Below are 22,770 nucleotides of genomic sequence, written 5' to 3'. Positions count from 1 at the left end.
TATTTACTATGGAAGCAAACAGAATAGACTAAAGCAGCCTAAATTTGGCTCGCCTCCTAAAAAAAAGTATTTTGGGATCAGCAGACTTTCCTGCCAGATGACAACATACCACCTGCTTCTTCGAGACAGACTCCTCGACGACCGTTGTGGGAATCATAAGACAGACTCTAAGTCAGGTATATCTTAGTTTAACCAGACCACTGTATTCATTTCCATATTATATACTATATATATATATATACATATATATATATATATATATATATATATATAATATATATATATATATGTGTGTGTGTGTGTGTGTGTGTGTGTGTGTGTGTGTGTGTGTGTGTGTGTGTGTGTGTGCGGAAATGAACACCATGACAACGTATTTCACAGATATAAATTTCTGACTCACATTGGGAACGAACCCCAGTCTTTCAGGTTAGAGTTCAGGCCATTGGCAATTCATCCACACTGGTCATTAAAGAAGTTGGAACCTAAGTACTACGTACATTAGGTTTTTCGCAGGGAGGCGCCCAATGCCCAAAATACCAGTGAATTTCATTTCATTTGACTTACCCCCACACGTGTCTTGCCTAGATGTCAGATTATTACATTATGTTAATGAGATGAAGCCTCATCCAGGAACAGCATAGTCTACAAGTAGGTTTGTGTAACATTTTTGTTGATGTGTGACAACCTTTCTCCCAGACTGAAGTCATTCCCTAGAATATTGTTTCGCTTTGCATTGCTGTATGTGGTTCGGATCCCACAATATGTATGTCCCGTTGCTTAGTAACCAGTTGGTTCCTAGCTCCGTAAAAATATTTAATCCTTCGGGCCAGCCCTAGGAGAGATGTTAATCAACTCAGTGGTCTGGTTAAACTAATGCATACTTTTCTGTGCCGTGTGGTCTTTCACTTCGATTTGTTATTCGAACTTTTATGGTTTACTGTGATGTTCTTTTTCTTGTTTAGTTCTTGTTACACTTTTTATTTTACTCGATGTAATTATACAGGCAGTCAGAATATTTGTTGTTAAAATACCATTGCTTTTCAGATGTAACTATTTTGATTGTATTTAGTTAAGTCAGATTTGTGTTCACTTATTTAATTCAATTCAAGTTTATTTGTGCCGTGGATACATTAGCTGGTGTTGTGAAATAACGGCAATGGTGTTGTTAGCGATTCTCGGTTACAGTAATCCACGAGCTTTTGGTACAAGCTTTTACGTACATTGGGATTATAGACGATGTGGCTAGCTTGACTAGCAGCTGTGGCTTATACAAAATGAAAGTGGATTACATTGTAAACAAAGACTATCTAACAACATTGTACTACATAAATGGCAATATAACTACAAAATATGTTTATTTAATCAGTGAAGAGTATTAATAAATAACGGTGTGAATGAATGATCATGGATTTTTTCAAAGTTATGATGTAGGCAATAAATCCCGGAGACAAAAGTTATTCCTTCATCCTCCAAGCTGATTGCAGTGTCTTCATTTTGTCACTCACCTGATCAGACCTTCCGACAAGCAATTTCTTTCGAAGATGCTTCATGTAAAATGGGTTTATTGATTGAATTACTGAATTTAGCGAAAACCTGCAGTGTGCTTCAACTGTGTGTGTGATATGATAGCTGCCAGTAACTGAATACCATTATTGTTATTACTGCTATTATTGGGGTAGAAATCTCAATTACAAGGGCACAAGTAATGTTCTTTAAGGTCCACAATAATATACTGATGGTAGCAGTAGTAAAACTTTACTAAACTATATAAAAGCTTTCGAACCCTTCCTTGGGTTCATCTTAAGTCGAATGAGTAAATTTAACATAAAATGTATCTAGGTAAACATTTAATGTTAAATTTCTTCATTCGACTGAAGATGAAGCCAGGGAAGGGTTCGAACGCCTTTACGTAGTTTTAGAAAGTTTTACTACTGCTACCATCAGTATATTATTGTGGAGCTTAAAGAACATTACCATTATTATTATTCCTTTAGGGTTTGCCAATTTCCTTTAGAAAAGTTGCTGTGGTTGCCAATGTCCATTACTACTTGTCCGTTGTCTCATCTGAATTTTTTTGAATGATCAAGGTGGGACGTGGGATTTTAAACGTTCTGCCGTAGGCCGTATGGAGATTATTTTTATTTGTCGTTATGCCCGTTTTCATTTTGTATTACCAAGAAAATGTTAGGGATAGCAGGAAAAAGTATCTTTCATGTATGTTATTGCGTCGTGTTCTCTCTCCCTTCTTTTACAAAACATTGTCACCTTTCACTACTTTTGCTGTTAAGATTGCTACTACTGCAGTTACCGTAATTATTTTCAGTAATAATACTGTTCTGCTACCTGTACCAGTACCACAGCTGCTGCTAATACTATAACCAACAGTAAAACTTATAACACTCCTACCACAGTTAGTGTAACTTCGATTGTAACTATATTTTAAGTTGACAACATTATATGTTTTTTCTTTTTGCTGTGTATTTTTCATGTAGAAATCTAAAGATCATAGGCAAGCTGTCGATGTAGGTAGTTGGGGGGGAATCAAATAGAAAATTGGGGCACAGATTTTTGTTGGAGAAATTACTTGTTTTGAGAACACTGTATTCAGCGTTGGGAGCGTCTTGAATCTCGAAGTTAAGTGCAGTGTGGTTATAATTACATATGTAAATATTCATACAAACACACACAGATATATATATATATATATATATATATATATATATATATATATATATATATATATATATATATATATGATTCATATCACATTACCGTGATTCAACGCTACAAATGTCCTTTAATATGTAGTTCGCTCTACCTCGGAATTAATATATTTTCATATATGCTTAACCGATGGGGAACTTTTTAGGCGATAATAGAATTGTCGGCTCCCGGGCGCGAACCATCGAAACCAAAGAAATCCAGGACGACAGCGGTGTGGGTTAAAGCTTCACTGTTAGGAATTTAATAGAGCACTACTTTCCTGTGGAAGAAAGTAAGAGGCAAGTCATAAATCAGGTTGTGTTACAACGAGAGTCTTGCATCAGTATTTTTGTATTAAAATTCGTAGGTTGTAATCTCCCTAATGTTACGTCTTGCTGGAATGAGTTCTTTTGTATACGCAAGAAAAACACAGTGGTGAAAAGGATGGCTGCAGCATATTTTATATTGTGTCTACTCCGACTTTTTCCTAAGATAATTACATTTAGATCATGCATGAGGATCTATACATTTAAAACATATAAAAAATAAAAACAGTCATCTTGCTCGTACGAATAATGTCTAGATAGATGAGGACAAAATGAATTTCACGTCTCCTCAATTTTGAAAACGCTACCTTTTCGTTAAAAAATATTGTTTCTTAAAATGGGAGCAGACATTCTCGGCTTTGCGTTTCATTCTTTACTCATTTACGATCATATCGGACAGTAATTGACCAATGTCCATGCTTTGAAAGGGAGGAAAACACCAACAGTGTATGACAGCAATTCTTATAACAGTGCAGGTGATGAAATATGGGGCTTGTCCCTTAGAGTTCACCTGCAGGTTCTCGGCAGATGGATTCCGGGTCGCAGGTGTAAGTGTGCTCGAACGACCAATGAGAATTCAGTATTGCTCTCGCTCTCAACACTGGCTCCTTCTACTACCACCAACGATACTCCTTGTCATCAGATTCGTCCCACCAATCTATAGATAACTATCGAGATGGTTGAAACGTCGGAATCCATATGATGCCGGAAATCTGCACATAAACTCTACGGTATCATTTCCCGCGTTTCACTACCGCCTCCGTTATGTGGAGACACGTTGCTGGGATATTTCTCTCTACTCAAATAAGAACACTGGTCAACTATTGTCCAATAGGATAAAAAAAAATAAAAAAAATTAAGCGACAGGACATGTTCAAGAGAATGTCTGCTGCCATTTGGAGAAACTATAATTTTGTCCTCATCTATCTAGACATTGTTCGTACGAGCAAGATGACAAATTTTTTAAATGTTTCTTGATATTAAATGTATAGATCCCTATGAATGATCAAAATGCATTTGTCGTAGGAAAACGACGGAGTGATAATGCATTAAAGATTAAAGAAGAATATTATTTCGAATGGCTAGATAGCAGTATCCTGTCAATGAAGAAGAAATTAGCGATTACAATTCTCCTTGGGTGTAAGTATAGTGAAATTGGATATTGAGCCATATTTGTGGCTTCATGTTTGTTAATTAATATAAAAGCGTCATTCGTTTAGAAATAAAACACGCACATGGCCGCGTACACACACACACATATATATATAATATGTAAATATGTGTGTATATATTTAGATTTTATATATATATATATATATATTATATATATATATATATATATATATATATATATATATATATATATATATATATATATATATGCGCGGTGTGGTTGGGGACATCCCCCCCCCCCACACACACACACACACACAGTATATATATATATATATATATATATATATATATATATATATATATATATATGTAATATATTAATATCCAATTCTCTCTACCTAGGAAATAATACCGAAGGAAACAAAATTATAACTGATAAGTGGTTCGTCACCTGGATCGTTCCCGCCAGGTGATGAAGCACTTAATAATTATAATTCCCCTACGGCATTATTGCCGAAGTAAAGCGATACCATATTAAACGACATTTGTAGCTTAATATTTTTGTGTATAAGGTCATTGTAATATGATGTATAAATATATATCTATATAAGTATGTAATAATATATATATGCATATATATATATATATAGTATATATATAATATATATATATATATATAAATGTCTTTAATAGTCACAGTGACCTCATTACGTCTCTCCGTTGTTTTTGCCTGCAGTTATTACTGCCAGCAAATATCCGAGCGTAAAATTAACTCAGGAAGTTTGACTTTACGTGATAGGATTCGTGATAGGATTCGCACTGCCTCCCAGGAGAACTCACTTTTGCGCCATTATTACACACGCCACTCACACACACACACATATATATATATACTATATATATATTATATATATATATATTATATATATATATAGATATATATATATAAATATAAAAGGTCCATTAAAACGATGTTTGAAAGCTAAGGACTATATTTCGGTGGTCTGAATACCACCTTTTAGAAAGGTGGTAATCAGACCACCAAAATATAGTGCTTAGCCTTAAAACATCGTTTTCATGGGCCTTTTATACTTGATACATAGCCTGTTTTAACAGAAGAATTTGTTTACTATATATATATATATATATATTATTATATATAAAGAGAGAGAGAGAGAGAGCACTGAGCAAAGGGTAAGTGTTTTCAAGTGCAGACATAAGACGGGAAGCCGAACAGGAATACTCTTTAGTGGTTTTCAATTGTATATTTATTCCCTACTTTTCATAATGCATGATTACATCGTCAGGGGTTCCAGAAGTAAAGTAAAAAAAATTTACATTCAAATTCACTGAAAGAAACACAAAGGCAAAGTCAGAACATATAAATAAATGGAAATCAACCAAAAAGGAGCATTTAGCACAAAGGACACGGGAGAACGGGCAAAGCACTGAGAAATAAAACTTATAGATCACAGACAAACACACACAAAGAAAGTTTTAGAATCACAAATCAAACAAGTAAAAAATGCGCCAAAGATCGAGTTGTTTATAAGGTTTATAGTCAAGGCCGCCGAAAATAGATCTTATCTTTCCGTTGTCTTGGTATAATGGCGTATGAGCCGCGCCACATGAAAGTCGTAGCCGGCCGTGGTGGCCTGTGTTGTAGCGTTGCCAGAAGTACGAGCATGGCTAACTTTAACCTTAATTGAAATAAAAACTACTGAGGCTAGAGGGCTGCAATGTGGGGTGTTCGATGGTTGCAGGGTGTATGAGCAACAAACCAATTTGCAGCCCTCTAGCCTCGGAAGTTCTAAGTAGTTTTCTTTTAAGAAAAATATTATTTAAGCATGTGGAGCCAACCTATCGGTGTGACACAACTCGAGAAGTGAGCCATGCAAAATAAAGACTAAAGCATCATAAACTTTATTATTATGACAGGTACAAAGGAACAACAGAAGTCTGAGCGTTCAAACTCGAAACAATCATACAGAGATTTCCATTTTCAATATTAGTTTTAAAAACACTTCTATGACTTCTATTATCAAAATATTCGGGGTTGGAGTTTTTTTTCCTCAGTTGGAAAACTTACCCTCTTGAGAAGTATCCGAGTGGATCCAATATAAATCCCGGTGGTATTATGCCTGGGGAAAGATATTTAGAAACCACTCTGGAACCAAAACAAGCAATGAAATATTGATCACGGTATCACCAGTAAATGATGTTCTCTTTGTTCCGGTTGGGAAACCTCAATGGCGGTTTTTTTAGCTTATGAATTTAATTTTTTAAGATAGAAAAAATCTGCAAGATTATGTAATTTTGTGCAAAGACGATCGAAGCTCAACTCTCTCTCTCTCTCTCTCTCTCTCTCTCTCTCTCTCTCTCTCTCTCTCTCTCCATCAAGTGCAGTAATATACTTGGGAGTGGTTTTCAGCATTCTATTGTAGGTCAATTGTTATTTTGAGAATTCATTACTGAAGGAAGAAACAGACACACAGGTACACATTTCATATACCTATATATGTAAGGGTTACATTTAGAAATACATATATTCCATATGTATAAATAAACTAATGACCTAAGAGGTCACTGTTGAGATAACAAGGAGTGTGATAAAGGTTTATAAACAGGATGCAAGCTATGCTTTGGCGTATTGAATCAGCAGCGCCCTGGTTTGCATTTGCCTGTGATAATCAAATCCATGGTTGTGTCAAACAGGTCACAGTGCTTCGCCTGAGAACCTATTGACCTATCGCCCACAGACGTCTATGTGACTTCCTCTCACATATTCGTCTGTCTGTATGTTATGTATGGCGAGCTAAGCTGTGCTCTCCTATACCTTTGTAAATGCATTGTAACTTAGAACTCTACTTTCCCTCCTAGAATCAGGTTCTCATAACCACCTTCTTGCCCTCTACTCAAGAGATGTAGTTTTGCAAATATATCTTTGTTAAGTTAACATCATGAGTTTGAAACATCTCTGCCTTCATACCCCAAGAAGATACTGACTTAGAAATTATCGTCGCAATCTCAGATGAGGATGGGTAGTATACCACACGATACTTGCGTATAACATCGCAGGTCTAAATAACCTCACAAGGCTTAGCATAAACATATATATATATATATATATATATATATATATATATATATATATATATATATATATATATATTACCCGTTTGGGTAGCAACAGATGATGTTTACCACTGCAATTCTTAGCCATAATCTTCTCTTGAAGTTGCTAGCCTCCAGCACGAACACTTAACGTTCAGATAGCTAGTGGTCACTCAATTCACGGTTTGGTCAAAACGACTCAGTTGTTGTGGAAATAACGTGGGTCTGTGTGTGGTATATGAGTGGAGGCAGAGGGTGAAAGGTACTATTGAGGGTTCCCGGCCCCCATGATGGAAGATATTTGTGTAAAAATAAATATAGCGGTGCATATGACAAATATTCTTAATTATCCAAGCGTTACAAACTTTCCAGTCAGCTATCGTAGTGGAGGCGAGTTGATATCGATTCTGTGTGAAAAAATGGAATGTGACAGGCATAGCCGTTGTCAGCTTGATTGGCTCAGTGGTCGAAATCAAAGGATTTGCGTTGCTTCTAAAGAAGGCAGCGATTTTAATGTCACTGGATGAATGAGTCCCGAGGTATAATGAACTGGATATTAAACGTAACTTGTGCCTTGATATATATATATATATATATATATATATATATATATATATATATATATATATATATATATATATATATATATATATATATATATATATATATATATATATATATATATATATATATATATATATATATATATATATATATATAGCGACTCAAGAGAAAGAGGGCTAGCGCTCTTAAATCGCAATTAAAATTTTATTTTTTACCATAGCAGTGAAATGCGTAGTTGGTAGAAGTTTGATGTTGGGCACGGAAGCTTTTGGTGTGTTCTTTTGAGTATGTGTGTATATCTATATATATATATATATATATATATATATATATATATATATATATATATATGTGTGTGTGTGTGTGTGTGTGTGTATGTATAATGTATACACACACATATTATTTATAAAAGTACGTGCGTGTGTGTGGTGGTTATTCTTGTCGGGAGAGAGAGAGAGAGAGATTGCATTTCCGGAGAATTTTCTAAGAATTTAATATTTACAGCCGAGCCACAGAAGTACCGTTATATAACCCTTTTTTTATGAGATCATCGAGGAGTTTTCAGGGGAGATTGTGAGCGTATCCTTTCAATATTTTTAAGGCGACCTCTCTCTTTTGTACTCGAAAGAATGTGGTGAGATATATAGATATATATATATATATATATATATATATATATATATATATATATATATATATATATATATATATATCACCATGATTCATAGATATATACGCATCAAGTTACAAATGTCCTTTGATATCTAATTCGCTCTACATCGGAATTAATATATTTTCATGTATGTTAACCGAAGTCAGTGACATTGTTCGCAGATACTCTCTTTTTATCAAGGCTGAATCAGTCCGTACTTTTTATTTTTCTCTTCATGCAAGCTTCTTAGGAATAAGGTAAAATTATTCACGTTTCTTTCCATTTACTTGCACATCGGCGACGTCTTCAAGACTAAATTACAATTTGGCCAACAATGTTTTTAGTTTTCTGTAAAACAAAACCATTGCGACGGATTTGTCCGTCCGTCGGCACTTTTTCTGTCCCCTTCAGATCTTCAAAAGTACTGACGCTAGAGGGCTGCAAATTTGTGTGCTGATCATCCACTTCCAATCATCAAACGTACCAAATGACAACCCTGTAGCCTCAGTAGTTTTGATTTCATGTAAGGTTAAAATTAACCATAATCGTGCGTCTGACAACGTTATAGGACAGGCTATACCATTGGGCCGTGGCTCGCACAGAAAAGTCGATTGCGCCGAAGAAATTCGCCGCATTTTTTTACTTCTTATTACTACCCGCGAACTTTGCAGCTACGCATAAAATGTAAACATGACGGGATTGGGGTGCTGAATATCTATTGGTCAGCGGTGTTTACTGCCTGGCTGGAGGTCTGCGGGGCAACATGGGTATTCATTCCTTGTGCTCCAAAGGACGTGCTCTATGCCGCGGCAAGCACCAAAGGGAGTGGACAAGGGCGTGACTCCTATCTCTAGCCGATAGTCTTTTCTTTGTCGGGAGTCGTGTTCAGAGATGTTCTCTTGTCTCCCTTCGGATGATCACGGATGTTCTGTGGATTCCTTGAAGAAGGGAGGATGAAGTCCGCGTTTCTCTGTGTATTCTGCTTCTGCTTCTTCTGTACGATCTCTGTGCCTTCTAATCATTGTTCCAGCGTCAGTTTAGGGTTAAAGTCGTTTGCGCAGTGTTGGGATATTGTCGCTTGGTTGCGGTGGGCTTGCAATTGCCTGCGTTGAGTGTATGCTGGAGCTTTTATGGGTGCGCCGTTGATTGCTAGACCCAACTAAGGGTTGGTGTTAGCTAATAGGTTGGTTGTTGTGATCAGTGTTAACGACCCTACCTAATTTCCGAAGGGTGAGTCGAAATCTGTTGTTTATCAATGTTATTGCACCGAGAGAAGATCATCTCAAATTCACAAACACTCGGAAGGGGTCATAATCACCATCCTGACCTCTCTCTCTCCTCCTCATTTTCTTCTCTCCTCCTCTCTCTCTCTCTCTCTCTCTCTCTCTCGTCTCTCTCTCTTCTCCTCTTCTGCTCTCTCTCTCTCTCTTTCTCTCTCTCTCTCTCTCTCCTCTCTCTTCTCTCTCTCATCTCATATATATTATAATATATATATAATAAATTATAATATAATTATATATATATCTATTATTATATATATATTATTAATTATATAGATATATATATATATATATATGATATATATACATTATATAGGTATATATAAAATTAAAATTATATACATACGTATATAATATCATCACTAATCTCATCACTATCCAGAAACAGAAAGAGTCACTAGACAAAATACCTTTATTACTATTATATCCTCCACAAGGTATCTATCTCTGAATTCCATCACAAGTCCTCTCATAGATACACCTGCATACGCCCACATGTATATATATTTTATATATACTTATAATAATATATATATATATATATATATATATATATATATATATATATATATATATATATATTATGTTATATATGTCTATATATAATATATATACATATGGGCGTATGTGTTTGTATCTATGAGAGGACTTGTGATGGAATTCAGAGATAGATACCTTGTGGAGGATATAATAGTTATAATGGTATTTTGTCCTGTTTCTGAATAGTGATGACATTAGTTTAAGAAAATGTAGGAAAAGTAATTGCTATAAAAGTTTGGGTATGGTTTTCCATAAAGTACATAACATTGTTTATTATAAATTTCATACAGAGCCCTAACCCACTGCTGAAAAAAAAGGCACGGTTCCATGTGTGCATGAACTGGTTTATTCATAATTGTAATTAAATATATCAATTTTTGTGTTATATATAATTTTTTTGTATTTTGGTTCTTTTGATTTTATGTAACATTTATTTATAGAATACGTAAGGTAAGGGAGGTAGCAGATTCTTTGTTAAATGCAGAGGAATATGAGGGGAAAAGAAAACATGAAACGCGAACGAAAGGGAAAGTAGTTAGGGTCTGAAGAAGTAATCGTTTCAGCATTGTACCTTGAGCCAGAAGGAATGAGAGGGTGAGATGTATAGACTATTTAGGTCTTCATGCATGCATACGTAGAGAGGTATACAGACAGATGCTCATCTATCTCTTCAACAAATTAGGGGTAGATTCCAAGCTTGTTGTGGTCACGTCGTTTTCCCCATGGCTTGATGGCCTTTTTATCCTCACGGAGCTTTCCATCGTAAAACTGTAACAATCTTTCATATCCTTTTGGATGACTAATGAGACGATTCAGAAAACCTCTTGCAATATCCTCGTTATTGTCTTTGGTTTGCAACGTAGCATTCGCTTTCAACTGCAATTATTTTTATTTTGTCCTTTATAATGATGGCTTGGTGTATTGTTTTATATTTTGTTGTTACTGTTACATTCCAGATGACTACATCGGCTTATCTCGGGTCTCTGTCGTTTTTTAAGCCGTTTGTACCTCTTTATCTTCTTCATTGTTTTTCATTTCGTAGTTCATAGTTCCCAGATATTTGTCTGCTCGTTCTGTCTGTGTTTAGTGCTGCCTCCATTACCTTTGGTCTTTTGTGCGAGTTGCTTTTATTGGTGTAATTTACAGGGACTTAGCAAAAAATGTAAAATTTCCGGTTTGATCATTTCATATTTTTAACATTCATTTTTTTTTACATGTCGGTAACTTCTATTTTGTGCACTTGAAGTTGAAATATTTTAAAGTAATATCTCTTATGTTATAATTGCTTTGAAATTGAGGGTTTTAGATCTGGAACTTTGACCAGTAAGGTCACTGAATGTTCAGATGTCTGTTTTCATTATTATTCTAGTAAAACGTTTTATGAAAATAGATCCCCATTTTCCCAATTCAATTTCAAAACCAAAAAGAACTCATCCCTTTGTTCCCTCTCACTGCCTCATGGCCGCATGTTTCCCTTGTGTGATCGTCCCAGACAAATGAAGTCATTGCATACCTCAGTGAAACATTAAAAAAGTTTCTTTTCCCAGTGTTAGAGAACAAAACAATCATAATTTGGGGCAAGAAATCCTTTTTCTTTTATCTTGTTTAATCTGGGATTCTTTTCCAGATTCCCTGAGTCACGTGTCACGTCTATCTGCCCGCAAGTGTTGCATTACCGAAGATTATGAAACCAGCTTTCACGAATCACATTTTAGCCAGCTATCCATTTGTGAGAGATATATGGGTCCCAACGTGTGGAAGCTGCATTTACTTTTCTCCAGGCCAGTAAGGGCCTTTTGTAAATAAATAGCTGTAAAGTAACTAGCTGAGTTTCTGGCGACCTGTTCCTCTAGATTAAATATTCATTATAAATCAGTTTTACGGGTGTGGACCACTTCAGTCACAGTGGCACCCCTGGATGGCTCTACCCTACCTGTGACTCTGCCAGTTACGGTAGATACCGGCTCCGATCTGTGTCTCATAGACAGGGACCAAGTGCCACCCAGTGCCACCGTCGACGAGCACATCAGGTGGGCCATGACTTGGGTCGAAGGGCAGTCCAAGACCGTTCCCACAGTCGTCCTGCAGGTCACCACGCCTTGGTGCACCAAACCTCACCGCCTAGGTGTAGTGCGTACAATTCGGCATGGAGTAGGTTTCCTATTGGGACGGGACCTCCTCTGGGGATGTCCCTCCCCCACACCACTCCAGGGCCAAGCTACCTCACCACATCAAATCACGGCCAGAGAGGACTCTTCACCTGTGCCAGAGCACACTGCCAGCCTTGGTGACTCCACAGGTTCGCAATGTGTGGGGGCATCTCGGCCTTACCGTCCAATGCCACAGAAGAAGTTCTCGAACCAGTTCTGCCGAGACTGTGGCCGCAAGGGTCACATGTCTGCCAACTATGTAGGGTGCGCGAATTACAATATTCCTGCCATCGCAATGGCAGTTACCAATCCTTCGTTACTAGGACCCCCAGCTCAGGGCCCTATAACCGTCGCACCCCTCCAAGGTCATTATCCACCAAGCCATGTCAGAGCCTTTGATGACTCCGGCGCTCAAATCTCCCTGATACGGGAAGATCAAATCCCCCGAGGGGCTACCGTCGATAGACGGCAACTGATCACGATTGAAGGCATCAATCATAGTAAGATGATCCTTCCCACCGTCCAATTGAGTCGTATGACCTCACCTTACCAAGGTATGTACACTTGCAGTTGCAAGCTACCTTCCAGGAGGTTACAACCTCATCCTAGGGCATGACCTAAAGTCTCCCATTACCAAGGGCCTGCTGAGAGGTATTGCACCTCCGGTACCCGCCACAGGTCCAGTCGACCTCAACACTCTGCCAGTGCCGCTTGGCAGCACTGGGCAGTGCCAAGCTCCGTCCAGCCTGGACGTAGAGCCACCACAGAACTTGACTTCTGCGCCTGGCCCCGAGCTAGCGCCGGCGCCTAACCTTATCAAGGATCCTCCTACAGGAGATCCTCCAACAGGCATGGAGCTTACCGCAGCCCATGGCCAATCTCCAGCCCATAATTCTTCCTCAGCCTCACCTCTGTCGCCCGAGGATGAACCTCCGGCAGACCTTACCTTTGTACCTCCTCTAGAAAACCAGGAACTGCCCGACCAGGAGTCAGCCTGGAGTTTTCCCCTTACGACGGCTGTCGCAGCAGCCGGAGTGAGGGCCTCCCCTGCAGTAGGTTCCACCTCTACGACGGTTGCTGCAGATAACGAAGTAGGGTGTTCTCCTGCAATCCCTCAGGCTACCACTGCCTCTGCTCCTGACGGCGTTCCTGGCCTTACCCCAGAGTCGGTGCCTCCGTCTACTCCTAGGACTGGTATAGCCAGGTCCTGGAGGAATAAGAAGAAGAAGAAGAAGGGACGTAGCAAATCATTAACACACTAACCAAAAGACCACAATGCTCTCCTTGACACCTGTGCCCGAGGTACAGTGTCGCATTCAATTGCAGAGTGATCCTGGCACCTACCCAGAGAAGGTAGCCAGCCTGATCTCTGCCAGTAAACTAACCCTCTAACCCCTAGAAATTGTGATACTAACACTCATGTAAATGTCATAATTACCTCATTGCATGTCCATCCTGGTCAACTAACCACTCATCATCCTCACACATCATTACCTAACACCATGTACTTTAACAATTCCGTCGCTGAACCACTGCTGTGCGTACCACACTCTGGAATGATTGCGTCTCCATTTAACTGTATTGAGTAGGTTAGGCTAATGATTTAGTACCAGGGCACTAGGGTAGTAGCAAGTAGAATTTTCAAGTAACCTTATCTAGGGGTAGAGTAGACTGTCGTCACAGACAACCCGTAGTTATTACTTAGGCTAGACTACATTACTACATTAAGTTAGTACACTTAGCATCTCCGTCTATAAGTTAGGTAGGCCACTGTAGTTAGCTGTATCGCTGCTCTAAAAACTTCAAGTTAGAGTAGGAGAACTGAGTAGTCGAGACGATCAACTTATTTAAGCCAAGACCTTCACGCCCGAAAAAGAGTGAATGCCTTCTTAACAGGGGGAGCTATGACGTTTATAGATCGTTTCGTCTACCCAGCAATTAATTAATTAGTTTGATTTGTAAAACGGCAGCCATCTTCCTCCAAATATCAGCTGATTTGGGCGGGAAACCAACGCTAGCCGTCCAGGGTTAAGAATTTCCTGTGAAAAGGAGAATAGTGTCTTTTTGTCAGCTTTAGGGACGTATCTCGAAGGGAAGGATGTAGGCAGACTGGCACTTCTTAGGCCTATATCTTAAGCTCTTTTTCCTGTGAACCCTCTGCTGGCTGTATGTTCTGTTTCCAGGATTTGCCCTACTCGTGGGGGGTTAAGCTGACTCCCAACACCCAAGCAAAACGCCTGCGATCTGCCCCCAGTCGTCTTCAGACGTTGACCTCGGACGGATGTCCAAACACCTGCCTCCCATTTAGGCCTATCCATGGGGTTAGTGGCGCACCAAACGACCCAGGCCTATGGCAAAGCCAGGCCACATTTTTCTACAAAGATCCACTGAACACGACATCCAGTTACGTCTTGTGAAACAGCATATTGCCAGTCCCTTACATCCTATTATCTATTTGATCCCCATTTTCCCAATTCAATTTCAAAACCAAAAAGAACTCATCCCTTTGTTCCCTCTCACTGCCTCATGGCCGCATGTTTCCCTTGTGTGATCGTCCCAGACAAATGAAGTCATTGCATACCTCAGTGAAACATTAAAAAGTTCCTTTTCCCCAGTGTTAGAGAACAAAACAATCATAATTTGGGGCAAGAAATCCTTTTTCTTTTATCTTGTTTAATCTGGGATTCTTTTCCAGATTCCCTGAGTCACGTGTCACGTCTATCTGCCCGCAAGTGTTGCATTACTGAAGATTATGAAACCAGCTTTCACGAATCACATTTTAGCCAGCTATCCATTTGTGAGAGATATATGGGTCCCAACGTGTGGACGCTGCATTTACTTTTCTCCAGGCCAGTAAGGGCCTTTTGTAAATAAATAGCTGTAAAGTAACTAGCTGAGTTTCTGGCGACCTGTTCCTCTAGATTAAATATTCATTATAAATCAGTTTTACGGTAAGTTCAATTAATTTCATCTTGTCCTCCCTCAATTATTTCTGTTTACGTATCGAGCCTCTCTCAAGGCCGGGCTCATACGTAAATATATATATATATATATATATATATATAATATATATATATATTATATATATATATATATATATATATATATATATATATATATATATATATATATATATATATATATATATATATATATATATATATATATATATATATAGGATATACACACATATAGTATATAAGAGTGCATGAAAACGCCACAATATAGAAGACAAGGGTAATGAATATCGAAGGGCTCCTGGAATTCAGTTAATCATAGCTACAAAACTTCTTCCAACCAACTAACGCTTAAGAAGATTAAAGAGAAATTATCAACCGGGTTGACTTAGACAGACGATTTACCTGTGGATGGATTATTTGGTATGAATATCGCTTTTCTCACTCATTACCTACCTGAAGGGAGAGACAGCACAGTCTCTTATATATATATATATATAATATATATATATATATATATATACATATATATATATATATATATATATATATATATATATATATATGCTTATCGTCACTCAAGCTCATATCATATTTGATCTCGCGGCAATAAGTATCTATCTGATGTCTTTTATTGCTCTTGAGAAATACCATTTGAACTTTATTGATGATATCAAGAATTTCTGCTAGATTTTAAAATCCGTTCTCAGTCCGACATAATTTGATTTCCCTTTCACCCTTTTGTCTTTCCTGTTTTTTCATTCCCCAGAATTCTCTCGTTTTTAGTTTTCTATAAGATAAAACTGTTGAGATGGCTTTGTCTGTCTGTCCGCACTTTTTCTGTCTGTTCTCAGATCTTATTGCAGCCCTCTAGCCTCAGTAGTTTCGTAATTTATTTAATGTTAAAGTTAGCCATGCTGGTGCTTCTGGCACCGCTATAGATGCCAACAACACTGGCCACCTCCGGGCACAGTAAGTTTCATGTGCCACGGCTGAGAGTTTCATGGGGCCTGCTGAAAGTTTCATACAACATTATACGCAGTACAGAAATCTCGATTTTTTACTTGTTTTTATTCGTTCAGCCGTTTTTCATTTTTTTTTTTTTTTTTCATGAGAAGTCACTGGCCCTGGAAACGTATGTTACCTTCTATGTTTTCTTTTTTAGTCTGTTATAACTGTCGTATTTGGAGGAAATATCAGTTGTCCACAGTACAGTGGAGGTATAATACTTCTCGCGTATACTGCTGGTATTTTTTTTTTTTCCTCGCATTTGAAAAAATAATTTTGAGTGGATTTTTTTTTAGTGCCAATGTCTTTCAGTGTCTTGACTGGAACTAAATTGTTCCTATCTTTGTTATTACTTGGTGGACTGGCTTCAAATGATTAAATGCCGTAGACAAATAGATTTTATACATTTCATCGCGTGGTTGTTTTATTTATTTTCAAAAAGAAATATTAAAATATAAAACCTTTACGAATGTGAAATCAGTCTAAACACCCTCTGCTCTTACTTTTTTATGGAACGTCACCTTTGATCCTTAAATCAATCATTTAATTTCCTTGAACCTTTGAGCGAGTTTTTGTGTATATGAACGTATTTTGTTATTCCCCTCAAAGCTTTTGAGGGATACAGTATAGGTCTTTGGTTGACCTCACTCTTTTGTTTACTGAAGAATGTGTGCGATAATGGTTAGATTTCAGTTATATTTACAGATATGTTCCAAGTACGATGTTCAACGAGTGTTGATGTAGTAAAGTTATAGGCAACGATAGCATGGTACGAATACTACTTGTTGAGGTGGTGGAATTTCAGAATCAGGAAATTTTAGTTTATCTGCATTATTTGTGTGTAGCCAATAGTCATCCTCATGCATGCTATTGTGCTGCCAAGTGCATTTTAGCATATACGAATGTACATTATTGTTTATGCATTTTCGTATAATCACACCAAGACCAGGATCCCCATCACTTTATCTGGTATTACGATAGTATTTTGAAACTGACCGTTTTATTTTCAAGTACCTCAGGCTAAGACGAATGTATGGGAAAGTTAGGATAATCGAAGTATCTGAGTCTGGATTTATGTTGGACATGTCCATCCATGTGCTGAGTATCGTTCTAACATGTAGACGTGTGGGGACCTTCTTCTTGCTAGATATGAATCAAAGGCTTCTCATCTAGTAAAGGCCCCAGGTGTTAGGCATATTTTAAGTGCCGCGGTTTCTCATTGTCTTACGCATGTTATGATGGAAGTGAATCAGAAGGGCTTCTTCAGTGCCTGCTGCCTTGTCGTCCTCAGTATACATTGCAAGTTTACATTGCCACAGTTACTACGCCGAAGTCGGGACGTTGGTAAATTCCTTTAGTACAGAAGAGAATGAGAAGTTCTCTCGAATAATTTTTCCCACAACTTTTAAAAGGAAAAACAAACAGCCCATTCTACTCCCACTTTTCTTTCTGATCCGAACACATTTTGAACAGACATTTTCCATATGAGGTAAAAACAGTTACATACGTACAAGTTTATGTGTAAGAAATGATAATCAAAATATATTTATGAAAAAGTTTTGCAACAAACTACGATTGAATGCCTCAAAATTTGAAAAACAAGAATCCCTAAAGCCGATGAGTGTATGTAGAGGAGTGAGAAATTGTTACCTTTAGTAGCTTCAGAGTGAGAAGAGGGATGCACAAAGATGGGACCTTGTGTGCATACCAGTCTGATTTTTTGTGACCGAAAAGAAGTGTCACTTATGACAGCTCAGGAACCAGTTACAGTGACGCACATAGCTATTTGCCTCTTTGTCTCTCTGTCTTCCGCTGCTCTGCCGGCTTGCCTGTCTGTCTGTCTGCAGGTCTGTGTATGTGTACCTGCCTGCCTCTGTCTATCTGTCTGCCGGTCTGCCTGCTTGCCTGCCTGCCTGCCTGCTTGCCTGCTTGTCTATCTGTCTTTCTGTCCGTCGGTTTGCCTACCTGACTGCTTGCCTGGCTAACTCTGTCTATCTGTCCACTGGTCTGTCTGTCTGTCATAGAGGTATAATTGATTTTATTACTCCTTAATTCTTTCTCTGTCATTTTTTCATGGAGGCATAATTGTTATTTTCAATATTATTTCATTTTATCAACCTCGTTAACGTCTTGCCTTGGCCAGCATTCAGAGATTCGGTTCGCGGATAGCCCATCAATATCGAATTTATTGTACCTTGTAAATAATTTACACCCCAAAGGAATTATATATGATAAGTGCGTCTAAGTACTCCACCCTGACAAAAAATGGAACCCATACAATCTCAAACGTGAACACACTCGATTACCCGACTCTCGCGCTAGAGAAGGGTTGACTAATACTCTGTAAGTGCAGAGACCGAAGTTGGTAGGAAGATGTACATCATAGTCAAAGTGACCTTATATCTCCATGACCAACCTTAAAAGACAAGAGTTCGGAGCCCAGTCAAAGTTTGCATTTTTCAGTAATCTTATTTGCTTGCTAATTATTCTCGTATTTGAATATATAGAAATGTCATATGCAATTTTCCCAACAAAAGTTCATACTCGCATTTTCCATCTCACTCACATTAATATATATATATATATATATATATATATATATATATATATATATATATATATATATATATATATATATAGTGAATGTCGGATCTTGACTTTTTTTGACAAGAATCCTTAGAATTGTTGAATTGCACGAGAGAACTGTATTATACACAAAGACACATAAACTTATATAAGGTACAAATGCCTTGAAGATTGCATAGTTAGATGCAAGCATGACCCCTGGAAACGCCCACTCCCAATCGATGAGCAGACCCACCTCAGAGGCATGACAGCGGAGCAAGGACTATGTTGACAGGCCAGAGGCGACAGACAAAAGAAGCGACGAGTCCATTGTTGAAAACAAGTCATTAAAAGCATTTGCATATATTCAGGGCAACTTTCCGACCAGATCTTTGATGTCTGATTTTTGGATCGTTTTTTCAGTTGATGCTATTGCTCAGCGTTGTATTGTTCCAAGTTAAAATGAAAAGGAGTGAATTTGCTTTCATGTGTGTTTTGGGATTTAGTTGAACGTTGTCCCGCTAATGCATTTGTTTATCTGTTGGTCGGGGTTGTTGCTTACCGCTGTCATAAATTGATAAGCAGCCATTCTCCACCATTTATTTGATTAATATTTTAAGCTCGGGCGACTCTTACCTAATGCTTAAATATACGATTTTATTTCACTATATGGTTATTTGTTTAGATTTTTTAAGGGTGCTTTTCATATTATGTTTACTTAAGAGCTGACTCAGGGGTTGGTAAGGGACGAGTCTCCAGGGATCATCGCGTTTTAGGTGAACGAATTATGTTGAAATTTATTTTCATAAATCGGTTATTCCCCTTCCTTCTTTTCTCATTAAATATTCATAATCATTATTTGCATTCCTGTCGCAGAGATCACGAATATTTTTTTTCTGTTTTGCCTGAATATCACTCCTTTCCATATTACAAATGTGACTCGGTGAAAATACAATACTAAAAGTTGCTGAGGATAATGACAGTTGTACTGAAATTCATATCAATATTGATAGTTTAGGTGAATAACTATTATATAACGTCCAGGATAAGGAATTATGGCATAATTATCATTATTATTATTCTTATTGTTAATTTGTTTTTGGACTATCACGGTCATCCTATTCGACTGGGGGGTTTTCATAGTGTGAGGTTCCGGGTTGCATCCTGCCTCCTTAGGATTCTATCACTTTTCTTACTATGTGCGCTGTTTCCAGTAGCACACTCTTCAGAATGAGGCCTAGAGGTACTTCAGCATCTCATTTTTCCAAGTTCCTTTTCGGGGATCTTGCGATCGTGCCTAGTGCTCCTATGATTATGATTACAATTTCCACTGACATATCCCATATCCTTCTATTTTCTATTTTCAGGTCTTGATATTTATCAATTTTTTCTGTTTCTCATCTACTCTGGTGTCCTCTTGTATTGCAACATCAATGAGTGATACTTTCCTCTTGATTTTGTCAATCAACGTCACTTCTTGTCTATTGGCACGTATCATCCTATCTGCTCTGATACCATAGTCCCAGAAGGTATTGGCCAGATTGTCTTATATCACTTTGGTCTCGTTTTCCTTATTGCACTTCCTGCATATGGGTCAGATGTTACCTCCATCTATTGTTCTTTGAACATATCTAATTCTTAGGGGCTGATCTTGTGCCGATGTTAGCATTCCTTTTGTTTCCTTCTTGAGTTCTCCCCTCTGTAGCCACTGCCACATTTCATCGCTGGCCAGTTCTTTAGTCTGTCTCATGTACATTCCGTGTATTTGTTTGTTGCGCTATTCCTCCGTTCTGTGTGTCATTCTCCTGTATCTGTATATTTCTGGGTCTTCGTCTACTTTCAACAGTCCTTCTTCCCATGCACTCATGAGCCACTCGTCCCTCACTGGTTTTCAGATATTGTCCCTGTGCTCTACTCTCGATGTTGACGGTATGTATAGTCTGTCTGTATTTGCTTTTGGGTGCAATGCTTTCTGTATTGTCACATGTTTCCAGTTTTCTGGTCTATGTTGCGGAATTCAGCTTTCGTCCGCGGCACTACTCTTGCACTGTATCTGATTACTGATACTGCCAATCTTTTTATTATTATTATTATTATTATTATTATTATTATTATTATTATTATTATTATTATTATTATTATTATTATTAGAAAGCAGACTACCTTTTAGGCAGGATTCTTCATAGACAATTGTTGTTTAAACTGGACTTTTTACATTTCTCTGATGATTCCCTGCTCTTCGGGACAAAGGCATTTAATATTCATGACAGGTTACAGACACAACTGGAGTTCTTGTGCAAATGAACATAGATTACGTCGTTCCGATAATCTTTTACAGCTCTTTTAGGTACTGACCAATCTTACCTAGGTATCCGTCCACATTAGGGCTGGTATCGTAATCGGTAATCGTAATCGTCAGTGTACACAAAATCAGTATCTGAGCTAGTGCTTTTGCGTTTCTTTTGGTATGTACTACAATCTACAGTCTGATGATATTTGAAATGTGCTGACTGTTATGTCCAGGAAAACCTTGACATGACATGACACACTGATTTGACTCACTTTGGCCCCAAGTTCATGGTTGAGTATCAGTTAACGGAATCAGTGGCTTGGCTCACGATTTCACTACAGGCTGACGGGTATTATAGATGGAAGCTTGAGCTTTATGGTTTCATGTTTGCATGTTGATATTAGTTCCTGTATTCCACACACTTCTTTTACCCATAGTAATAGTCCTAACTGTTGATTCATCCCTTTAACTGACATATTCTCCCTTCACACTACTCAAATATTTACCTGAGTTTTCAGTCGCAGAATTTCCACTGAAAGGTCACTTCTGTTTAAGAAGAGAAATATAATTCTTTCAAGAAAGCTCTATTTGATTAAATTCCTCGGGGAGAGAACGATTAAACCTTATTTGCACTTGCTGCGAGCATAGGCACACAGCGTTTTGAAACACAGGAGTTTTTGTAGGGGAAACTTTTGAAAAGGGGATCAGCTTTTCTCTTATGTTCTCTCTGGAATTTGTCTCTCATTTTCCTCTTCTTCCTTTTGATATATAGTTTTATAAGTGACTTCGCAATTTCCTCATTTCTTTATCACATACATGTTAAGAGTTATCATTTTCATCGGATAAACTCTCATTTCCTTAGATATTTCATTTATTTTGGTATTTTCTTTTTCTTTGAATAATATTGATTTCATTGTATGTATTATTTCCCTTTTTTCTCTCCTATCCTCTTATATTTCCTTTCGTGGTCTTCATCTAGTTATTATTATGTTTTTTGTTATTTGTTATTTTGTTATGTGATGTTCATATCTAGTTTTTCTATTTAAAACTGGATTTTGCGGCTTCTATGACGTTTGTCCATTTCTGAATTTCGCCATTGCCATTTCATTCTTCTGATTCCTTATGATATTTTCATATGTGGTTCTCAGCACACGAACTTGGGAATGCGTCGATAATAATTTTTGCTGCTGAGATAACGCTACTGCTAGCCGATCAATCATGCGTAGAGATAGAACATCTTGTGGTTCTTGAGTTTTGATTCGCTGCACGAGCAACTGATATACTGCCAGGCGACTGCGTTGAATGATATGCATCTAATATCCATCATAAAACTACTATGCGGAAAACTAAGATATCCTCTCTAAGATTATGAGAGAGAGAGAGAGAGAGAGAGAGAGAGAGAGAGAGAGAGAGAGAGAGAGAGAGAGAGAGAGATTCTTACCTACGGTCATCCGTAATGCTCCGTGAGATGTAGCTTTCAATAGATAATGTTCTTAATGTTAGAT

This window comes from Macrobrachium nipponense, chromosome 1 (genome assembly GCF_015104395.2).
Source record: "Macrobrachium nipponense isolate FS-2020 chromosome 1, ASM1510439v2, whole genome shotgun sequence".
In the NCBI taxonomy this organism is placed as follows: Eukaryota; Metazoa; Arthropoda; class Malacostraca; order Decapoda; family Palaemonidae; genus Macrobrachium; species Macrobrachium nipponense.
This window is presented reverse-complemented; position numbering follows the sequence as displayed.